The 21,965-nt window shown below is 40.1% G+C and overlaps 1 protein-coding gene across 2 annotated transcripts in view; it reads left to right on the plus strand.

Annotated features, from left to right (window-relative positions):
* Positions 1 to 21,965, plus strand: part of Jak1 (Janus kinase 1) — a 118,155-nt gene that overhangs the window by 33,782 nt on the left and 62,408 nt on the right. The window contains exon 2 of one of the 2 annotated variants that reach the window (XM_057785217.1): positions 15,734 to 15,816. The exons of the other annotated variant lie outside the window; for it this stretch is intronic. The gene's annotated coding sequence lies outside the window, so the exon portion shown is untranslated. The remainder of the gene's footprint in view (positions 1 to 15,733; positions 15,817 to 21,965) is intronic. 2 annotated transcript variants of the gene reach the window in all.

Genomic DNA, 21,965 nt, shown 5'->3' on the forward strand with positions numbered 1-21,965 from the left:
CAAGTATATAGTATACTTGCTGGAGCAATTTTAAAGGAACAGTGCAGGCTAAGCTGGAAAGAATAGAAATATAGCCTCCTTAGAACCAGTGATACATTAATACAGTATTCAGACACAAGTTTAGAATTGGTCAGAAAAGCTTTGTTCTTGCGTCTATGGAAAGGTGTGTGTAGGTATATAGGTGATTTTTCAGGGGACTTTTTTTTCCTTATAAAATTTAATTCAGTAGAGGCTTATTTAATCTGAAAAATTGAAGTATATATACTTCAGAATGAAATTTTAATACATATGTATACAGCTATAGCACCTAGAATCTTTTAGTTCCTCAGAATACAGGTTGAAAATCCTCATGTTACATATTTACTGCCATTTGTGTGTGTGTGTCTGTATTCATGTGTGTCTATGTGCACATACCAATGCTTCTCTAAGCCATTTTTTTTTTCCTCTGCTGAGCAATTAGGACTTTCTGGGGAGCTAGAAGCAAAAACACTTGACTGCTAGCTTGCTCTTGGTTTTTATATGTGTTCATGTGGGAGATTTGCAGCTTACCCTACTCTGTAGACACTGAGATGCTGACTTTAGGGTAAATGGCCTGAGCACACTTTGGTGGTATTTTTGATGTGGAATTTTTCTTTTTATTGTATGAAAACTTATCATCCAGGTCTTAACTTTCAGGTTCCTCTGCTTTGACAAGTAATAGCACCTCATCTGATAAACGGGCTGGATTGATGAAGTGAACTGGCTGTTTCAGGGCCATCAGGAGCTTTAGAGGTGGGGTTGATTTCTTAATAGGGAGTCTTTTATGTTAATATTCCATAATGCCAAAGCCTAATGTTAAGAAACGAGAGTGACCCTGCTACTTCTGTGTATGCTGCTTCTCTAAGTATGAGAAAACAGAGCCTTGTCTGGACATGGTAGTTTGCAGCAGAGACAAACCTGGCTGATAGAAGGCTGGCTAGATTTCTGCTACCACCACACCTCTCTATTGGACATTGTTGGCAGTGTACAGCCTGCCTGGCTGTAGTTCTGATTCTGCCCTTTACCCTCCTGCCAAATACAATGACCTTGTGCTGCTTTGCATTATGTAGGTGGCACACAGATCTGCTTACTGTGGGTGCTTAGTAGATGTTTGAATTGATTGCTAATTCAGTTACCCAAATAAGAAAATGGTATATTGTAAGGTGACAACTGTTTTCATAGTAGCAATGACATTCCACATCTTAATGTAAGGATGTTATGGTTTATTCATTTATTATTTTAGCTGGTACTTCTTAAACACCAGTTTGGGAGGAGGTAGGATGGTAGGCCATAAAGAACATAATTTTGAGCCAAAATACAAGTTTTAAGTTCATCTTTTCTGTTGACTTATATTTATATGTTAGGAATATTTCTAAACCATTTTGAACCTCATTTATACATTTATCTATTCAAGAAGTACTCATTGAGCATTGATAATGTATATGCTTGGCCTTTGACTAAATGAAGATATGTAGTTGGAAAGACTGGCAGATGGAGCCGGGCAGTGGTGGTGCACACCTTTAATCCCAGCAGTCTGGAGGCAGAGGCAGGCGGATCTCTGTGAGTTCGATACCAGCCTGGTCTGCAAGAGCTAGTTCCAGTATAGGCTTCAAAGCTACAGAGAAACCCATCTTGAAAAAACAAAACCCAAACAACAACAACCCCCCCACACACCAAAACAAAACAAAAACAAAGAAAGACTGGCAGATGGCACAAAACAGAAATACAGGAGTCAGAGGTTTAGCCCAGTGGTAGAGGGCTTATCTGTCTAGCAAGTATACCTTTCTGGATTCCATATCCAGTACTTCACAAGCAAAAGGCAACCAAAAGACTTCCTTAGGGGAATGTCTCAGGTGAGCACACTCAGGTCACTGTCATAAGGGGATGGCAGGTACGAAAAGAGAGAGTGACAGCTATGTACCTATGGAGGCTGGTCTTGCCAGACCTTGGTTTCTTTACTTGAAAAATGGAAATAGCAAGTAGATGAAACAAGATAATTCATATTAAGTGCTGATCTGAAGCATTCCGTGAGTCTAGTGATTGTAGTCAATACAGAATGTCAGGTAACTAAGGACCTAATGGTGTCTGCAGCGTATACATACAGAATACTGTGGTGTAAAAGGTGAAGAAGAAGCCATGTAAAGGAGTACCTGCAAGATGATAGACAGGGGCCAGCACCCAGTGTGTCTGGGTGACCTTTCTGCAGCCATCTGACTTCATGCATCAGGCTACTTGTGAGCCTGGCATATACAGTCTGAATACCTAATTTGTGAGCTTTCTCTTCTGGCTGAGCAAAAGACAGGTTTTTTTTTTTTTTTTTAATCATGAATTTTTTAAATTTGATGTGTGACTATTCCTTTAGACAGGAATTTTAATAGGTGCCTGCAGACGTGTAGTATGGGCTTGGAGATAGATCTGGCCTCTGTAGGTTCTTACTATTAGACTTGGACTTAGGTCTCATTTACTCCCAATTATTAATCTTGCCCTGTCATTGTTCAAGAGTCAAGTGTGTAGCACTGTATGCCTCAAGGCAGAACAGGTGCCCAGGTGATGGTAGTGGCGACTCTGGGATTCAAGGGTAGAGAGCTCTGCATCCTCACTGGAAGTGTTTCTGAATTTACTGACTGTCTTCTCCCATATTATTGAGGTTAGGAAGCCTAGTCAGTTGGCAGGACTCATTAGAGTCACTCTGGGGTGAATTTTAAAGCCATTTCCAAGCTTAGAGAAACCACATCACAATGTTGTACCTTTGTTTTATTATGAAGCTCTTATCCAGAGTCCATTGTTGACGTTAATACTAGTTCACTCTTGTATATTCATGTTTGGGTGAATATATCATAATGCATGCTATATCCACTATTGTAGTTTTGGACAGAGAATTTACATTACTTTCAGAGACTTTTGTGTTCTCCTATTCATCTCCCACCTCTCATGTGTATTTGCTGACCTGGTCTTGATGTTCATTATTAGGAAGGTTCATTACTAGGTGTCTCTGAATGTGAGATGTCAACACTTCCACTTTCTGATCTGAGAAAAGCCATCTATCTCCCTTTTGCTTGAGAGTACTGATTTTGCAAGAACTATTAATTTCTCAGATCTACTCAGCACCTACTTAGGGATGAAGCCTAATCTAAGGTTACTGCAAGACATACAAGGGAACAAGACTACTTGGCATCCTAGCAGCGCATGGTACAGTGACGGTTCTGCAAGACCTTATTCTGTTGATAGAATTCAGATCCCATGAACACTGAGAGAGCATGCCCAGGGATCCTATAATGTACATAGGACAGCCCTGTGAAAGGAAGCCTCCCATTAGCTTACATGACTATCAGATGTCTCTCCAAACATTCTTGCAAGGAAAGATTACTGTTTGCAATTTTCAGAGTCTAATTCCATTTTATATTAAACAGTTTTTGTGCCATTTTGATATACTTAAAAAATTCCATGATGTGACTATATATGAGTGAATATACTCTATATATTTCATGTTATTTTTCTGTAACTCTGTTAAAAACTGTTGAATATTTTCATAAATAATTGTATTTTTGTCACCAAAATGGACATGCCAGGATCTGTCTGCTGTATTACAATTGCACTCACTTTCTACCATTGCTGAAAGGGAGAGACTATGATTTCTTCTGGTGTATTCACAGCAGAACATATAGGGTGGAATACATATTCTTATAGCTTCTTTTTGTCAAATTCTCCTGTATAGTTAATTCTATTGATTTCTTTGAAATTATATGCATTGCATATAGTGTACAAATTTAATTTTCATTTCAGGGAAGTAAAGGGGAGGGTATTACAAGAATAGAAACAGGAGTTGAGGGAACATTGGGAACCACTGGTCTCTTGTATTGATTGCATTAGTTAGATGTGGCCAAATGCTAAGAAGTATGTGGGAAGAATTGAAGTGATGACATATGTGACCTTGGCTCTAAACTTACTTGATTGAAGGGTTGTTTTTAGCTGGTGATTTTACAGGTTTAGAGAAGAGAATGGCCTGAATGGATGTGAGCTGGTTCCAATGCTTAGTTACAGTACTCCAAGCTAGAAAATCTTAAAACAGGGGCTCTCCTTTGTGGCATAGGTTGCCCTGTGAGCTTCTTTGGAGAGTATTGGAATGCTTGTGTACTGTGTAACTAGTAAAGTTTTCTGTTATTTCTCCACTCACCGTTTTACCTTTTCAAGTGCAGTTCTGCTTCAGTGATATTCTAGAACCATTTGTAATTGTGGTGTAATTAAAACTTTGGTTTTGTTTGTTTTGTCTGTTTTTCACAGACATCACCTGCCTCTGCCTCCTGAGTGCCACCACTACCACCCGGTCAAACACTTCTTTTTTGTGAGGTAAGAGTGGAACCCAGCGTCTTACACATAGTAGGCAAGCTCTCTATGTTGAACCTCATCTCTCGCTCCTTGATGTAGTTGATAATGAGCTAAAATAGTAAGAGTTAGTGAGACTGGAATTTAGAGAATCAAAGAGAAACTTTCTCCACAAGGCTGTAAATGGCTGCAGGTGATCTTGACACAGGAAAGTGTTTAATGCAGTGCTGATGATGCTGTGTTCCGTGGCCGGCTGGGGTTCCTAGGATTGTGTGGAGGAATGGATGAGAAGGGTGAGCATGGGAGTGGACAAGAGCTGGTGCCCACTGTGACCATCCATGCAATGTTTGCATTCCAAATTTACACTTTCAGTAGTTAATAGCTATCTTTTATTTAGTACTTGATGCTTTTATTTAGTTTCCTATCTGTTTGGTCTTTGACAGTAGTTAGATGAGAGGGACTTGGTATTAGAGATGTGGAAATAGGAGTCCTCAGAACTCAAGTGCCATGGACCACACAGCCCAAAAGACACAGAATAGGCTTTACACCAGGTTTGATTGACATCAGCTGCCACTTGTGAAGGCTTGTTCCTCTTTCCCTGGAGATGGTATTCTTGATTGGCTTGTTCACCTACCATTTTCTACACAAATCATACGGTAGACCTCATCCGAGCTAAGACTGGGAAATTTGTTTTTAAAACTTGACAAATGATTTCTGATTGTGTTTTAGTGATTGACTAGAAAGTTCCAGCTTTCTATGAATTTAGCTACTAACAGTAGCATTTGAAAAACATGGCTCCCAAAAACCTAACTCATATTTAGTGTTTAAAGAGTGGAGGAAGGGAGGGGAGATCTTCCTCTCTCTTAGCTTTAGTACTAGTCAGCTGTGAAATTGTTTATAAACTGAGATGAATAGATAAGTGGCCTTTATGCTTCTGTCTGAGGCTTTGGAAATTCCCCCATTGTGACTTCTTGTAAATTTGGCTGGATAAACTGACAGGGGATTCCAGCTTTTTATGTATAACTAAAGGTAAGGAGACAGTAAATTTCCATATCCCCAGCTATTATCAGTTGTAGCTGCTAATGAAATGGTTAATTCAAGGAGAAATACCTTGATCCTGTATACCAGCCATTCTCAACCTTGGGGTCATGACCTCTTTGGGGGATTGAATGACCCTTTCACAGGGGTTACCTAAGACCCTTTGCATATCGGATATTTACATTATGATTCATAACAGTAGCAAAATTGCAGTTATGAAGTAGCAACAAAATAATTTTATGGCTGGGGGTCACCACAATAAGAGGAACTGTATTAAAGTGTCGCAGCATTAGGAAGGTTGAGAGCCACTGCAGTAGAGGAGCGTCTCTGTTAGTGGTTCTGTAGTAGTTAAGTGGGAGAATATTTTATGGTAAGGCTTGTTTTTATATTGTATTTTCTTAGAACCAACCACATAAGGAACCTAATACCACCTTTTGATGCTTAGGGAATTTTTGTGTCTGCAGGGGCTGCAACCAGCTGTGTCTCTTGGAAGGACTGTGGAATGTCTCAGGGTTTACCTCTGGAGAGAAAGCTGAGCTGTTCTGCTTTCTGCTGCCCATGCAATCTGATGACATCATCTTCCTGGCTACACCGACTCCTTAGGCTGCAGCCAGTGATTTCTGTGTGAGAACATATGTCAAGAACTGTCTTCTTAGGCATGGAAGAGGGTGCAGTTGGTATTGAGTACTCCTAGGTAGACTGTCTCTGTCTGGCACCTCTGCACTCCTGGTCTTTCTGCCTTGCTATCTCTCTCTCTAGCCATCTCGTCTGTTCTGATTCTGAGGTGGAGAAAGGTGACAGGAGGGGACTGCATTGGATTTGGCCACAGAGCTGTCACTGCATCTTGTTCCAGTTGTGACTCTCATTCTTCATTTTGAAAGCAGACAGGGTTTACTCCCTAGATTTGTGTGAGATGGGAGCAAAAGAATGCTGGCATTTTTTTTATGTGCATGCTTGATTCATCCCTGCCCCTAGTATGCTCTGCTCCCCCCCCCCATCTCCCTCTTGTTCCCTCCCTCCCCTTGTCTTTAGTATCTGTATGTGGGAAGAGGATATGCACGTGTGGGAGTCAGAAAGTGAATACCAGAAGACCAGGCTGTCTTCTCAAGCCACTCTCCACCTTATTTTTTGAGAAATGGTCTCTCACTAAGAAACTGGCTTGACTGGCTGGTCTGTGAGCCCTGGGATCTGCCTGCCTCCATGTCCTGCTTCTGAACTATAGCCAAGCCTCACTTTTTTTTTTTTTTTTTTTTACATTTCAAAAGCTTTTTATTTTTTTTAAGTGTTTTTGTCTGCGTTTTTTTTTGAATTTTTTTATTAATTAATTTATTTAATTATTAAAGATTTCTGCCTCTTCCCCGCCACCACCTCCCATTCCCTCCCCCTCCCCCAATCAAGTCTTCCTTCCTCCTCAGCCCAAAGAGCAAGCAGGTTTCTCTGCCCTGTGGGAGGTCCAAGGACCACCCACCTCCATCCAGGTCTATTAAGGTGAGCATCCAAACTACCTGGGCTCCCACAAAGCCATTACGTGCAATAGGATCAAGAACCCATTGCCATTGTTCTTCAGTTCTCAGTAGTCCTCATTGTCCATTATGTTCAACGAGACCGGTTTTGTCCCGTGCTTTTTCAGTCCCCGGCCAGCTGGCCTTGGTGAGTTCCCGATAGAACATCCCCATTGCCTCAGTGTGTGGGTGCACCCCTCGCAGTCCTGAGTCCCTTGCTCGTACTCACTCTCCTTCTGCTCCTCCTTTGGATCGTGAGACATCAGTCCAGTGCTCCAATGTTGGTCTCTGTCTCTGTCTTCTTTCATCACCTGATGAAGGTTAATATTCAGGGGGATGCTTATATGTTTTTCTTTGGGTTCACCTTCTTATTTAGCTTCTCTAGAATCACGAATTATAGTCTCAATGTCCTTTATTTATAGCTAGAAACCAAATATGAGTGAGTACATCCCATGTTCCTCTTTTTGGGTCTGGCTTACCTCACTCAGGATAGTGTTTTCAATTTCTGTCCATTTGTATGCAAAATTCAAGAAGTCATTGTTTTTTACTGCTGAGTAGTACTCTAATGTGTATATATTCCATACTTTCTTCATCCATTCTTCCATTGAAGGACATCTAGGTTGTTTCCAGGTTCTGGCTATTACAAACAATGCTGCTATGAACATAGTTGAGCATATACTTTTGTTGTATGTTTGGGCATCTCTTGGGTATATTCCCAATAGTGGTATTGCTGGGTCGAGAGGTACGTTGAACCCGACTTTCCTGAGAAACCGCCACACTGCTTTCCAAAGTGGTTGTACAAGTTTGCATTCCCACCAGCAATGGATGAGAGTGCCCCTTTCTCCACAACCTCTCCAGCAGAGGCTATCATTGGTGTTTTTGATTTTAGCCATTCTGACCGGTGTAAGATGGTATCTTAATGTTGTCTTGATTTGCATTTCCCTGATTGCTAAGGAAGTTGAGCACGATCTTAAGTGTCTTTTGGCCATTTGAACTTCTTCTGTTGAAAAGTCTCTGTTCAGCTCAGTGCCCCATTTTATAATTGGATTGATTAACCTTTTACGGTCTAATTTCTTGAGTTCTTTGTATATTTTGGATATCAGACCTTTGTCAGTTGCGGGGTTGGTGAAGATCTTCTCCCAGTCAGTGGGTTGCCTTTCTTAGTGACAGTGTCCTTTGCTTTACAGAAGCTTCTCAGTCTCAGGAGGTCCCATTTATTCAATGATGTCCTTAGTGTTTGTGCTGCTGGGGTTATACGTAGGAAGTGTTCTCCTGTGCCCATGTGTTGTAGAGTACTTCCCACTTTCTCTTCTATCAGGTTCAGTGTGTTTGGACTGATATTGAGGTCTTTAATCCATTTGGACTTGAGTTTTGTGCATGGTGATAGATATGGATCTATTTTCATTCTTCTACAGATTGACTTCCAGTTTTGCCAGCACAATTTGTTGAAGATGCTCTCTTTTTTCCATTGTATACTTTTAGCTCCTTTATCGAAAATCAGGTGTTCATAGGTTTGTGGGCTAAAGTCAGGGTCTTCTATTCTATTCCATTGGTCGACTTCTCTGTTTTTATGCCAGTACCAAGCCGTTTTCAGTACTGTAGCTCTGTAATAGAGTTTGAAGTCAGGGATGGTAATGCCTCCAGACGATCCTTTATTGTATAAGATTGTTTTGGCTATCCTGGGTTTTTTGTTTTTCCATATAAAGTTGATTATTGTCTTCTCCAGATCTGTGAAGAATTTTGATGGGATTTTGATGGGGATTGCGTTGAATCTATAGATTGCTTTTGGTAGAATTGCCATTTTTACTATGTTGATCCTCCCAATCCAAGAGCAAGGGAGGTCCTTCCATTTTCTGGTGTCCTCTTCAATTTCTTTCTTCAAAGACTTAAAGTTCTTGCCAAATAGATCTTTCACTTCCTTGGTCAGAGTTACCCCAAGGTATTTTATGCTATTTGTGGCTATCGTGAAAGGTGATGCTTCTCTGATTTCCCTCTCTGCTTCCTTATCCGTAGTGTATAGGAAGGCAACTGATTTTTTGGAGTTGATTTTGTATCCTGCCACATTACCAAAGGTGTTTATCAGCTGTAGGAGTTCTTTGGTAGAGTTTTTGGGGTCGCTTATGTATACTATCATATCATCTGCAAATAATGATAGCTTAACTTCTTCCTTTCCAATATGGATCCCCTTGATCCCCTTATGTTGTCTTATTGCTATTGCTAGAACTTCAAGCACTATATTGAAGAGGTATGGAGAGAGTGGACATCCTTGTCGTGTTCCTGATTTTAGTGGGATGGCTTTGAGTTTTTCTCCATTTAATTTAATGTTAGCTGTCGGCTTGCTGTAAATAGCTTTTATTATATTTAGGTATGACCCTTGTATCCCTAATCTCTCCAAGACCTTTATCATAAAGGAGTGTTGAATTTTGTCGAATGCTTTTTCAGCATCTAATGAAATGATCATATGGTTTTTTTCTTTCAGTTTATTTATATGGTTGATTACATTGATAGATTTGCGTATGTTGAACCAGCCCTGCATCTCTGGAATGAAGCCTACTTGATCATAATGGATAACTTTTCTAATGTGTTCTTGGATTCGGTTTGCCAGTATTTTATTGAGAATTTTTGCGTCGATGTTCATGAGTGAGATAGGCCTGTAATTCTCTTTCTTGGTTGGGTCTTTGTGTGGTTTTGGTATCAGGGTAATTGTAGCTTCATAAAAGGAATTTGGCAATGACTCTTCTGTTTCTATATTGTGAAATACATTAAGAAGTATAGGTATTAGCTCTTCTTGGAAGTTCTGGTAGAATTCTGCATTGAAACCATCTGGTCCTGGGCTTTTTTTGGAAGGGAGATTTTTGATAACTGTTTCTAATTCTTCGCGACTAACAGGTCTATTTAGATCGTTCACCTGGTCTTGGTTTAGGTTTGGTATATGGTACTTATCTAAAAAAGTGTCCATTTCTTTTGCATTTTCCAGTTTTGTGGCATACAGGCTTTTGTAGTAAGATCTAATGATTCTCTGAATTTCCTCTGTGTCTGTGGTTATGTCCCCCTTTTCATTTCTGATCTTATTTATTTGCGTGTTCTCTCTCTGTCGTTTAATTAGTTTGGATAGGGGTTTGTCAATCTTGTTGATTTTCTCCAAGAACCAACTTTTTGTTTCATTGATTCTCTGGACTGTTTTCTGTGTTTCTATTTTGTTGATTTCTGCCCTCAGTTTGATTATTTCCAGTCTTCTACTCCTCCTGGGCGCGTCTGCTTCTTTTTTTTCTAGACAAGCCTCACTTTTTAATGTTGGTGCTGGAGATCTTAATTCAGGTTCTCATACCGTACAGTTTGTTGTTTTGAGGCAGGGTCTTATTGTGAAGCCTAGATTAGCTTTGAATTTACGATGTAGCCATGCTGGCTTGAACCTTGTAATTCTTCCTCCTCAGTCTGCCAAGTGCGGGATTATAGTGGTGAGCCACCCTACTGCTCAACTGTATCAACTTGATATAGCTGATGTTTTCTTAGAAAGTAGTGCATCCACCAGCTCAGGGTACAGAGGAGATAAGAAAAGGACAAGGAAGTCACTGTGTTTTTGAAAAGTTGAACTCCTCCTCTTAGTAAAATAACAAAAATATCAAAAGGTTAGGTTTTAACCATTCCGCTCCTGAGCTACCCCTACTCTTATTCTTAGATCACAAACCAATTTGGTCAGAAATGGACACTTCCCAGGATTTGCTTGCTGCTTACCCTGGGACAGGTCATTTAAAGTTGGAACCCCTGTTCTTCCTCTGTAACATCAACACAGTAGCATTTCCTAAGCACTATAACAGGTTGCTGGGGATTGATTTAGTTGATAGATGTGAGGCACTTCATAGATGTCAAAGGACCACACAAGCTGGAGGAGTAGCTAATGTTTCAGGTGTCTGAAATCTAAGCCACTGCTTATGGAGATGTGAAGAAGGCACATTTTTGACTTGGGACCTCTATAGTCCAAAGCCCAGGAATCCTCCTTTAGGCTGCTTTCCTTCCTGCAGCCGTCCTGTGCTGGTTTCTGGAGTATAGCCAGAAACAAGCTATACTTATTAAGAGCTTTGGCACTCCATAAGGTGGAATTACTGGCAGCAGAAGATGAAATGATAAGGGAGTGCCTCATTGTATTCGGATGTGAGTCATATACATTTATGAGTTACTTTTAAAAATTGGAATCATAATAGAAGTGGGCATAGGTTCAACTTAATTTTTTTTCCTTGGCTTTAGAAGTTTTCAGGTTAAAAGTCACTGGATATGTTTAACTTTCTTTTTTTCTACTCCTCATCCCCCTTTTCTTCCTCCCCCCTCCTTCTCCTTTTTTGGTTTTTTGAGACGGGTTTTTCGGTGTAACATTCCAAGAACTCAAAGAGATCTGCCTCTCAAGTGCTGGCATTAAAGACTTCCGCCACCACCGCCTGGCATATTTAACTGTTTTAAAGCATAGTATTAATAAAAAGCTTTTATAACTAAAACTGTGTATAAGGCACCTTAATTTGAAGCCATGTCTCCTGAATCTTTTTATGAGCTGGAAATTAGAGACAGTTTTGCATCGGATAGATGTGTTCTCTTCTGGTAGTCCTCACAAGTGAGAACGCATCGTAATGTGCTCCTGCTGACCTTGAGGGAACTTCACAGTTGTTTATTCTGTCCACAGTTTCACAGGGGGGCAAAAATGAAGGTTAGGGGGCTTTTCTGACCTACCCAGAGCCAGTATAGACAGGGTAGACAAGGTTAGAACTCCTTGGGCATATGCTGCTTGTCCAGGGGACAAGCTCAGTAAGATTCAGTACTGGAGAGGAGGCCCCACTGTCACTATTCCGCATACATTATACTTTATTTAAAGTCTGGTTTAGTCGTTTTCAAACTTGTAAATACTTTTCAAGGATTATCCTTGGTAGCACACCTCCTCTTTTGCCCAACAGTTTTGTTTGGCTCAGTTAATCAGGAAATATCACGATGAATTTTCTGTATGGAGCTAGCCATTTTTCTTTGTTTTTTTTTTTTTTTTTTTTTGTTCTTTATCTATATTCAGCTTTATTTTGAATTAACTGCCTATCAAGAGTGCTCACCAAAGGAGTAGAAAAAATGAAAAGGGCCCTTCAAAACAATTTTGCTGACAAGTAGGAGGGAGTCCATGCTTAGAGAAGGACATGTTCTCCAGGCCGTGCTTCTGGAGCTCCTGCAGACATTCCCTAAGAGGTCCCCTGTACTCATGTGAGACGGCTGCTTTGTAGTGTTGGTCAGGGACGCTGAGAATCAGGAGGGCTGTCACGTCGTCCATGTAGTAAAGCTCTGGTCCTTTGTGCTCATCATAGCCGCTGGAAGAAGGTTCACAGGCTACACGGTCTAATTTCAGAGGCAGCCAGCTGGTTTCAACTGGGAATCATCTGTTACTGTGGTGGACAATTCATATCCATTCTTTATCTTATAAAGCTGCACATTTTCCACGGTATAATCTGTAAGCTGTACAATGTTTCCAGCCTCTCCAATACATATGATTAAGATTTTTTTCACTATTTGTTAAAAAAAAAAGATCTTGTCATTGTGCTTCATCTGGATGGTACTGCAGGTTGCCACCCTGTTGGAGAGGATGAGGACATAGTTAGAGCCCTGGATGCTGGCAAAATATTCCATGGTGGCCAGAAGTGGAAAACTTCAGGCAGGTTCCATAGTGAAAGGGACTTTCTGGTCTCATGGGGCCACTTTTCTGCTAATCATGGAGGTCCACCTATTTCTCCTATTCTCTCCCACCCCCATGGAAGAGGACCCTAGTGAGAACTCTTCTGAGACAGTGTATGTTTGTCAGACCCCATCCCCATTAGCTTAGGAGGCAATTAAAGTCTGGAGGAGGGAAACGTCATTAGGAAAAGTAATGGTATTTACGTATGTATGCATGTATGTATGTATGTATCTGTCTATCTGTCTATCTGTCTATCTATCTACTTGTCCTAGGAAGCACACACTGTCAGTGAAGGACAAAGTGACAATTGGAAATTCTTGCTTCATCAGAGCTTTAGAAGGTTTCTACCCTTTGAGACTAGCTCTAAGTGAACACAGTGTTTTGTAATTGGGGAGGATGAGGTGATTGATGTTGAGGTGTGTCTACTTGTAGAGTCCCTTGCATCAGGGCCTTAACTATCTTGTTAATCTCATTGGGAGAGGGCTTTGTTATATGATTCTATTTTATGCTATTTTGTTTGAGACAGGGCCTCACTTTGTAACCCAAACTGGCTTTGGACTCATAATCCTCCTGTCTGAGCCTTCCCAGTGCTGGAATGGCAAGTTATGCTACTATGTCCAGTTCCAGTTGGGAGGAAGATTTTAAAATTTGAAAACTATATCAACATATAGAAGATTACTTGAATTATAACTCTGTAATTAAAGAAAAATGCTTACATGTCCACCAGTCAGTATAAGAAAAAGGATGTTGCCAGTATCTTAGGAAGTCTCCAGGTATCCTTCTCTTTCACATTCCCCCAGAGAGAGCAATCATACCCATTTTGCATTAGTCATTTTCTTTCATTTTTTTCTCTTTTTAAAAATTGTTTTTATTGAGCTATATATTTTTCTCTGCTCCCTCCCCTTCTTCCCCCCTCTTCTTCTACCTCCTCCTATGGTCCCCATGCTCCTAATTTACTTAGGAGATCTTGTCTTTTTCTACTACGCATGTAGATTAGATCCATGTATATCTATCTCTCTTAGGGTCCTCTTTGTTGTCTAGGTTCTCTGGGGTTGTGAATTGTAGGCTGGTTGTTTTTTGTTTTTGTTTTTTGCTTTATGTCTAAAGGCCGCTTATGAGTGAGTATATATTAATATTTGTCTTTCTGGGTCTGGGTTACCTCAAACCAATATGATGTTTTCTAGATCCATCCATTTACCCATAAATTTCAAGATGTCATTATTTTTTTCTGCTGTGTAGTACTCCATTATGTAAATGTATCACATCTTCTTTATTAATTCTTCGATCAAGGGGCATTTAGGTTGTTTCCAGGTTCTGGCTATGACAAATAATAGTACTATGAATATAGTTGAGCACATGTCCATGTAGTATATACATATCCTTTGGGTATATACCCAAAAGTGGTATTACTGGGTTTTGAGGAAGGTTGTTTCCTAGTTTTCTGAGAAATCTCCACACTGACATCCAAAGGGGTTGTACCAGCTTGCATTCCCACCAGCAGTGCAGAAGTGTTCCCTTTTCCCCACAACCTCTCCAGCATAAGTTGTCATCAGTGTTTTTGATCTTGGCCATTCTTACAGGTATAAGATGGAATCTCAGAGTTGTTTTGATTTGCATTTCTCTGATGACTAAGGATATTGAGTATTTCCTTAAGTGTCTTTCAGCCATTTTAGATTCTTCTGTTGAGAGTTCTCTGTTTAGGTCTGTACCCCATTGATTTTATTGGATTATTTGTTCTTTTGATGACTGATTTCTTGAGTTATTTGTATATTTTGGAGATCAGTCCTCTGTCTGACGTGGGGTTGCTGAAGATCTTTTTCCATTCTGTAGGCTGCCGTTTTGTCTTTCTTGTTTACTGTATTTGCTTTATAGAAGCTTCTCAGTTTCAGGAGGTCCCACTTAGTGTTTCTCTGAGTGTCTGTGCTACTGGAGTTATTTTTAGGAAGTGGTCTCCTATGCCAATGCATTTAGGATTGCTTCCCACTTTCTTTTATGAGGTTCAGTGTGGTTGGTTTTATGTTAATGTCTTTGATCCATTTGGACTTGAGTTTTGTGCATGGCGATAGGTACGTGTTGATATCCAGTTATGCCAGCACCATTTGTTAAATATGCCTTTTTTCCCCATTTGATATTTTTTGCTTCTTTGTCAAAAATCAGGTGTTCGTAGATGTGTGGATTGCTATCCGAGTCTTTGATTTGATTCCATTGGTCCTCCTTTCTGTTTTTATCCCCATACCAGTCTGTTTTCAGTACTGTAGCTCTGTAGTAGAGTTTGAAGTTAGGGATTATGATGCCTCCAGAAGTTCCTTTATTGTACAGGATTGTTTTGGCTATCCTGGGAGTCATTGTCTTTCGTAAGCAAGTGCCAGCCAGGGTATGTAAGGAATGGTTTGTTTGCTCTTGTTAGCTAGAGACTCCTAGACCATCATGCCCCTGATGAAAGTCAGTATCCAGTATGTTATCAGACTTGATGTAGGGACCTTTTAATGAGGTAGTTATGGAGACAGGGCTCTTCAGAGTGCCTGGAGGCTGTAGCAGCTCCACTGTTTGGAATTGGGGAAGTAGAGTGGCTGCTTTTCTTGGCTTTTATCCAGCTCTCCATCATAGGCCAAAGCAAAATGCTTCTGTAAAATGTTCTTTGCAGAGTCAGAGAGTAGACATGGAAAGGAGAACTAGAGCCCCAATACTCTAAAATATAATAAAGAAAGGCCTTATTTAGTTAGGAATGTGACCCAGAGCTACCTAGATGTTTGGGCCCTGATACACAGTCTTCAGGGATCTTGTTGATGACAGCCTTCAGCATAACAGCCTCCTTACCCCCATTCTTTCACGGAGTCTTGTGTAGCCCAGGCTGGTTGTGAATTCTTGGTCTTCTGCTTCAGCCTCCCGAGGACTGGGAATACATGTGTATCACTATCCTTGGTTTCATCTCTATCTCTTGAACATCAGTGTACTAAGTGTGGCCTGGTTATAGCGGATGGCCACCACAGCCCCAGTGAACAATTCCTGTATTCCCTTTTGCTTGGTAATTTCTTGTATTGACTCTGGTTGCTTATTAGCTTCTTGGTAAATTATTTTAAGATACTCAATGAATATTCTTTGATTCCCCCTTTTTAACTTATTTTTGGTGATTTGATTGCTTATAAACTTCTAGGTTGGAAATTTTACCGTATGAATTTTGAGAGCCTTGGATTATGATGTCCTCATCTTCTCTTCTCTGCAGCTGTTTTAAGGCCTGTAAGTATTTTAACGTCTCAATTTCAGCATGTAGCATGCTTTATTCCCTATAGGAAGATCACAGACTTGTTCCCAGTGTTTTGTGATTCTCAGGAAAGGCCAGAGCAGACCTATCTTCCTCTCTTGTGTCAGCCTTTTCCTTCCGGCTACTTGTGGCCTTCTCTTCTGGGAAATCTTTCTTGCTTGGTTTTGCTGATGATTTTCTGTCTTCTGTTGTTTCTTGTTTTTCCTTTAGAAACTCAGATTTGTCACTGTCTGGATTGGTCCTCTTTAAATTATTTTCTTGTCTCTTTTCAAACTGTTCAAGGACAAACCTTGACTTAAATTTTTAAGTTAACCTTGTAACAACTAAGGTATAATCTTGTGTGCACTAGAGTATACAAACCCAAGTGCTTGTGCTCTATTTTGACAGTTGTGTACAAAACAGAACATTGCATCAATTTAGAAAGTTCCATAAGGCCCCTTTCCAGTCTGCCTTTTCATTTCCATTTTTTTTCTTTTAGTGGTTGTTTTGTTCTCTGAAATGTAACTTAAGAAACTGCTTTTTTCTTCTTGGTAATTTTTCTTTTATCTTTTTGAAGAATTTCATACTCTCTGTGGAGCCTTTGTTTATAGTGAGTTGCCTTTCTCTCTGTCTGCTTTGGAGACATTCTGCAGACAGCTGTTTACTTTAGCTGTTTGTTAGAGCTGGGTGTTGAGCTTGTGGTTTCTGAACTTTGAACTTCACTGGAATGACTGGGTTGAACCATTAGCTGTTAGTATCCTGAAGTCTCTTCTGGCGAGATGGTTATATTCCTCCAGTTTCTAGAGTTGAGTAATGACAGCCACATCTTTGAGACCATAATGAGGGTGAAACTTGGCAGCACCCAGAGTGTCTGGACAAACATTTGATGTGCTTAAGGTTCCTCTGGCTTGCCTGGTATTTCTAGTCTCTATATCTTTCCCAGAAAATAAGCCTTTATACCCATCATGATCAAGCCACAGCTACTAGCCACATAGCAATCATTTAACTTTGTTCTGGTGTTAATAGTTGAACTCCAGGCATTGTTCATATTAAACATGTGCTTCAGTGACACCCTCAACCCTCATTTCATTTTGAATTTCTAAATATGTAATAAGTCAGGTCATTGGGCCAGTAGCCACAGTTTCAGTGTTCGGTGACTACCATATCAAACAGGATAGGCGCATAACATTTCCATTATTGGGGAGAAATCTGTGGGTGGCCTAAACTTTTGTTTAGAGACTGGGAAATGGTTCTTATTCTTAGAGGCTTCTTCTCTTCTCCACTTTGTCATTGGTATTCTGGAGAGTGCATTTCAATTGTACACGTTGAGGTCTTGTTGCTGACATTGACTTGCTTGTCTGTTTTGCCATTGTCAGCCTGGCCTTCTTTCTCCTATTCCCATACATCCGTTTTCTTGCTTCTTAATGGTAGCTGCAGCTTCGCCTTTCATCTTTCCATCACTCATTTGTGGATTGACTCCTTAAATAAATAAAAAAGCCTTAACTCTACTATTTTACATAAATACTTTGAATAAAGTTATAACTTCTATTTTAGTGGGATTTCAGGGACTAATATTGGAGACTGGTGTTTACTGTCATTTTAACCAGGGATCTTGACTCATTTACTCTCAGTCTACAAATAAGGTGAGAGATATGATCATTTTCACTTTCCAGCGAAAAGAGGCAGGTGAAAGAATTGTCTCAAAAATCACATTGCTACTAAGTGGGATACAAATTTACATGAGGTTATTTATTTATGTAGCCTATACTGGCCTTTAATAGAATCCAACTTACTGCTTCTAAGTCTAGAAGAGATTATAGTCTTGTGCTGTATGGTATGTTCAGAAAAGATCATTTAATTAATATAGGTGCATTTTAAATAGATTTGTGTAAATATTTTTTTTTGTTCATCTTTAGTAGTTCTTTCTTAGAATGGCTATTCTTTCCTGTTTATTTCTACATTAGTTCAGAACTTTATTTCTAAAGTTCTAAAGTTATGTTAGTGTTATCCCTCATAGATATTGAAATGTCTAACAGCAAAAGCATTCCGTTGTTTAACTTAGGCCTTTTACTCCATATCTCTGGTTACCCTATTAGAACTGTTGCCATCCTTGTCTTTTTAGTTAGATTTCAGTTTCTGTAAGGCACTGAGTGAATTCTGTTTGTCCTCTAGTGCCTAGCTCAATGTCTGGGGATTTGTAAATGTTAAGTTCAGCTTAATTTCTTAAAAATCTTTAAAAAGATTTATTTATGTGTATGAGTGTTCTATCAACATGTGTGTATATGCACCACATTATACTTGGTGTCTGCAGAAGTCAGAAGAGGTGTCGAATCCTCTAGATCTGGAGTTACGTAAATGGTTGTGAGCTGCCATGTGAAAGCTAGGAACTTAACTTGGGTCCTCTGTAAGAACAGCAAGTGCTCTTGAATGCTGAGCCATCTCTCCAATCCCACATAATTTTTTTCTTTAAAACGATTTTAGTTTATTCGTTGGCCATTTCATACATGTATCTTGATCATATCCATACTCTCCTCTCCCTCTTCTCCTGGATCCCCATTCTCATCATATCTCATCCCACCTTCATATTATTTAAATTTTTTTTTTACAACTCACTGAGTCCTCTTAGTGCTGTCTGTATGTGCAAGGGTGCAGGGCCATCTACTGGCGCTCCTCAGCTAGGGGTGGGAACCCCTCCCCCATGCATCCTGGAGTATTGACTGGCTTGATTTTCTGCAGGTAACCCAAGCTGCTGGGAGTTCATGTGCACAACAGTCATGACAGGCACAGAAGACAGCAGTAACCATCTAGTATTATTTGGCAGCCAGATCAGCAGCTTTGCTTATTTGGATTATGTTTGTTCTCTATCTTCTGTCTGCTGCTCTTCTTAAATGATTTGTGAATATGGAGGTTTCTTAAATTAGCTTTTCAGTGGCCTCCTCCACCTGTATTTATAACATTCTATTTTCCAAGCATGACTGAGAGTCCAGTCTGGCGTGCCTCTTCCTCACTGCTTTCCTTCTGTTTCTGGCCACTACTCGCATGTGTGCCCTAGTGCACTGCTCTGAACTGCATAGGAGGGACTTTTGTGCTCTGGAGTGTATGTTTCTGCAACATCCTCTTAACTTTTGCCTGAAATATCTTACCTCCAGTCTGACCTGTTTTTCCTGTTTAATATCTATTATTTTTCTGTTCATATCGCCCCATATTTTTCTCTGTGGAACTTTGCCTACTCAACGTTTATCTAGAATTACAGGATTGAGTCTGCTTCCATAGAGCTTCAGTACAGTACAGAATATCTACACACAGTAGGCACGCACAAATGTGTGAATGAAACTGAATGTTGTGGAATGTTATTTTAACTGAGCAAATTTACATTTGTTTATGCTGAGGAATATTACTTTAACTTTATGTTACTTTTGTTTATGCTGCATTGTTTAATTATGAAAAGATGTGTTGGTTTTGTTTCATCTTGCCTCCCTAAAGGCACCTAGTTGGTCTAATAAAAAGCTGAATGGCCAAAAGCTAGGCAGAGAAAGGATAGGCAGGGCTGTCAGGCAGAGAGAATGAATAAGAAGAGAAATCTAGGCTTGAGGGAGAAGGAGGAATGAAAGGAGGAGGAGGAGAGAATGAGGGACCTGTACCGGGGCAAGAAGCCAGGCAGGCACCAGCCAGCTAGGCCTAGAAAAACAAACAGTGAAGGTAAGTTATACAGAAAAAAATGTAATAAACTCTGAGGCAAAGGTAGATAAAGAGAAACCAATTAATTTAAGTTAAAAGAGCTAGCCAGAAATGAGCCTACACTAGGCTGAGCATTCAAAACTAATAAGTCTCTGTGTCATGATTTGGGACCTGGGTGGTGGCCTAAAAGAAAAAAAGCCTGATACATTTTGGTGCCTAGTTAAAATAATACTCTCCAAATAGTTTGAATAATACTCTCCAAAACTGAGTCCTTATGTAAGTGAGCCTATGGCAACTGACTTCCCCTTTGTTGTTTGTGAAATCTGCCATGGGCAGGGCATTCCACTCTAAGTCTAACTTCCCAACATAGTTAAGATTATCACCCAGCTTCACTTTTGTATTCCAATTTGAACAGTCTGTTATCTGTCCACCCCACTATCCAGGGTATCTGAGAGGAAGCCTGTTTTTACCTCATGCAGTGAAATAGCTAAAGACTAGGAAACACTTGGGATGCAGGGTTGTTTTTGAAACCGTTTCTCTGTAGCCAGTCAATTAGGAAAGCCCCAAACTACATGCAGGAACAGTCATTTCTTTTTTTTAATTAATTAATTAATTAATTTATTTATTTATTAAAGGTTTCTGCCTCCCCACCACCGCCTCCCATTTCCCTCCCCCTCCCCTAGTCAAGTTCCCCTCCCTCGTCAGCCCTAAGAGCAATCAGGGAACAGCCATTTCTGAGACAACTTCAGAGACTGAAGACTTAATTTTTTAGTACTGTCCATTGCTTTTACAAAGAGCTGTTTCTATTTTAGGAACCGATGTCTGCTACCTTTTCCTGATGTTTGTGCTCAGCACCAGTCCAAGGAAAATCCAAGAGTGTCTTGGTTCTTCTTCCATTGAGACCTCAGTAGACTCCAGCTGTGTTTAGAAGTAGAGATGCTCAAAATGTAGGCTTCTAGGTGGTATGGTGTCACATGACTGTAAACCTGGCACAAAATGGAAGGCTGAGGCAGGAAGATCACTCATAACTTTAAGACTAGCCTGAGCTACATAGTTCCAGGTTAGCTAGGGCTACATAGGGAGATCTGTTTAGGATGGATGGACGGACGGACGGACGGAAGGAAGGAAGGAAGGAAGGAAGACACCCCCCCAAACAAACAAAAAATCCTTCAGAACAAACAAAAAATCAATATGTAAACTTAGATATGTTTCCATTTGAAGCCTTCAGGACAGTATTTTCTCGAGACATGTAAAAGCTGATTGCTGTTATTGTAAAAGAAAGAAATTCTGTTTGCTCTCATTGTTGTTGAGCTGATCCAGGTCATTAGATTAGTTAATAATAGGGCATTTGGCTAGGGAGCAAGCAGACCTGGCTGGAGTCTTAGCTGCAGTATTAATTACTCTTTGTAAACTTGGGTGAGTTCCTTGACTCATCTCTTTGGCATGCATTTTCTTTACTTTTTGCTATATTGGGAGTTGAATGTAGGGGCCTTTTATATACCAGCATGCAATTGCTACACCCTCAGTCCCTGGCACATACTTTCTTATTTGTAATGGAGATGGTGTTACCGATCTCCACTCTATGTGATGATGCAGAGGTACGGTGAGGAAATAGATGAGATAAGGGTATGAAATGGTGATGAGCAGCTATGTGGCCATACGACCCTGTTTGCCTGGTCGTGCCTGTGATTGGGTGTTACTAATAACACCCCTTTTAACCCTCCTATCCCAGGTCAAATGAAAAATTTTATCTTCACCTTGTTCTCATGATTAATGCCACAAAAGGAAGATTTTCTGACCTAATTATTTTAGTCTTAAAACACCCACCAAATATAGTAGTATTGCTTAGATGCTTTCTGGCAGTTTTCTTCAATTTTATTTAAGTCTCATCTCTCCAACTAAATTGATAAGTGGATGAGTATTATTTCTGTGCTCCTGAATAATTGTCTTGATTTAATGTGACCCATCTCCATCGACCCTTTAATTTCCCATTTTGGCTCGTGTGTCAGAAAGTAAATGCCAAGTACAGGGAGAGAGGGACAGAGACAGATGCAGAGAGGAGAAGAGGGAGGGAGAGGAATGTGAATGTGAAGTGCATACTCATATAAGCAAGTGCAGGGGAATAACTTTGTGGAGGAAAACTGAGAACAGGGATGCAGTTTTCATCTTAGGCTGATGCCCTGAGTGCAGAATGGCCAATATTGATATTTCTAAATATCACCACAAATCTCCAAGTAGTCAGGAGGCAGCAGAAGATTGTATTTCAGGGGCTCTCCTCCTTACAAACATTCCTCAGAACAGAGGCCAGAAACATTTACATTTTTCAAGGAGCAGCACCATAAACTTAAGAAAAAAAAAAAGAGCAGTGCATTGCATTTGAACACAATTCCCTTTCTTTTTAACCCGTAAGAAATTCATGGTCCATCTTTATTGTCTCTGGAAAGCTGTGATCCCAACATTTAGGAGG

The sequence above is a fragment of the Chionomys nivalis genome, chromosome 11 (assembly GCF_950005125.1).
Source record: "Chionomys nivalis chromosome 11, mChiNiv1.1, whole genome shotgun sequence".
Lineage (NCBI taxonomy): Eukaryota > Metazoa > Chordata > Mammalia > Rodentia > Cricetidae > Chionomys > Chionomys nivalis.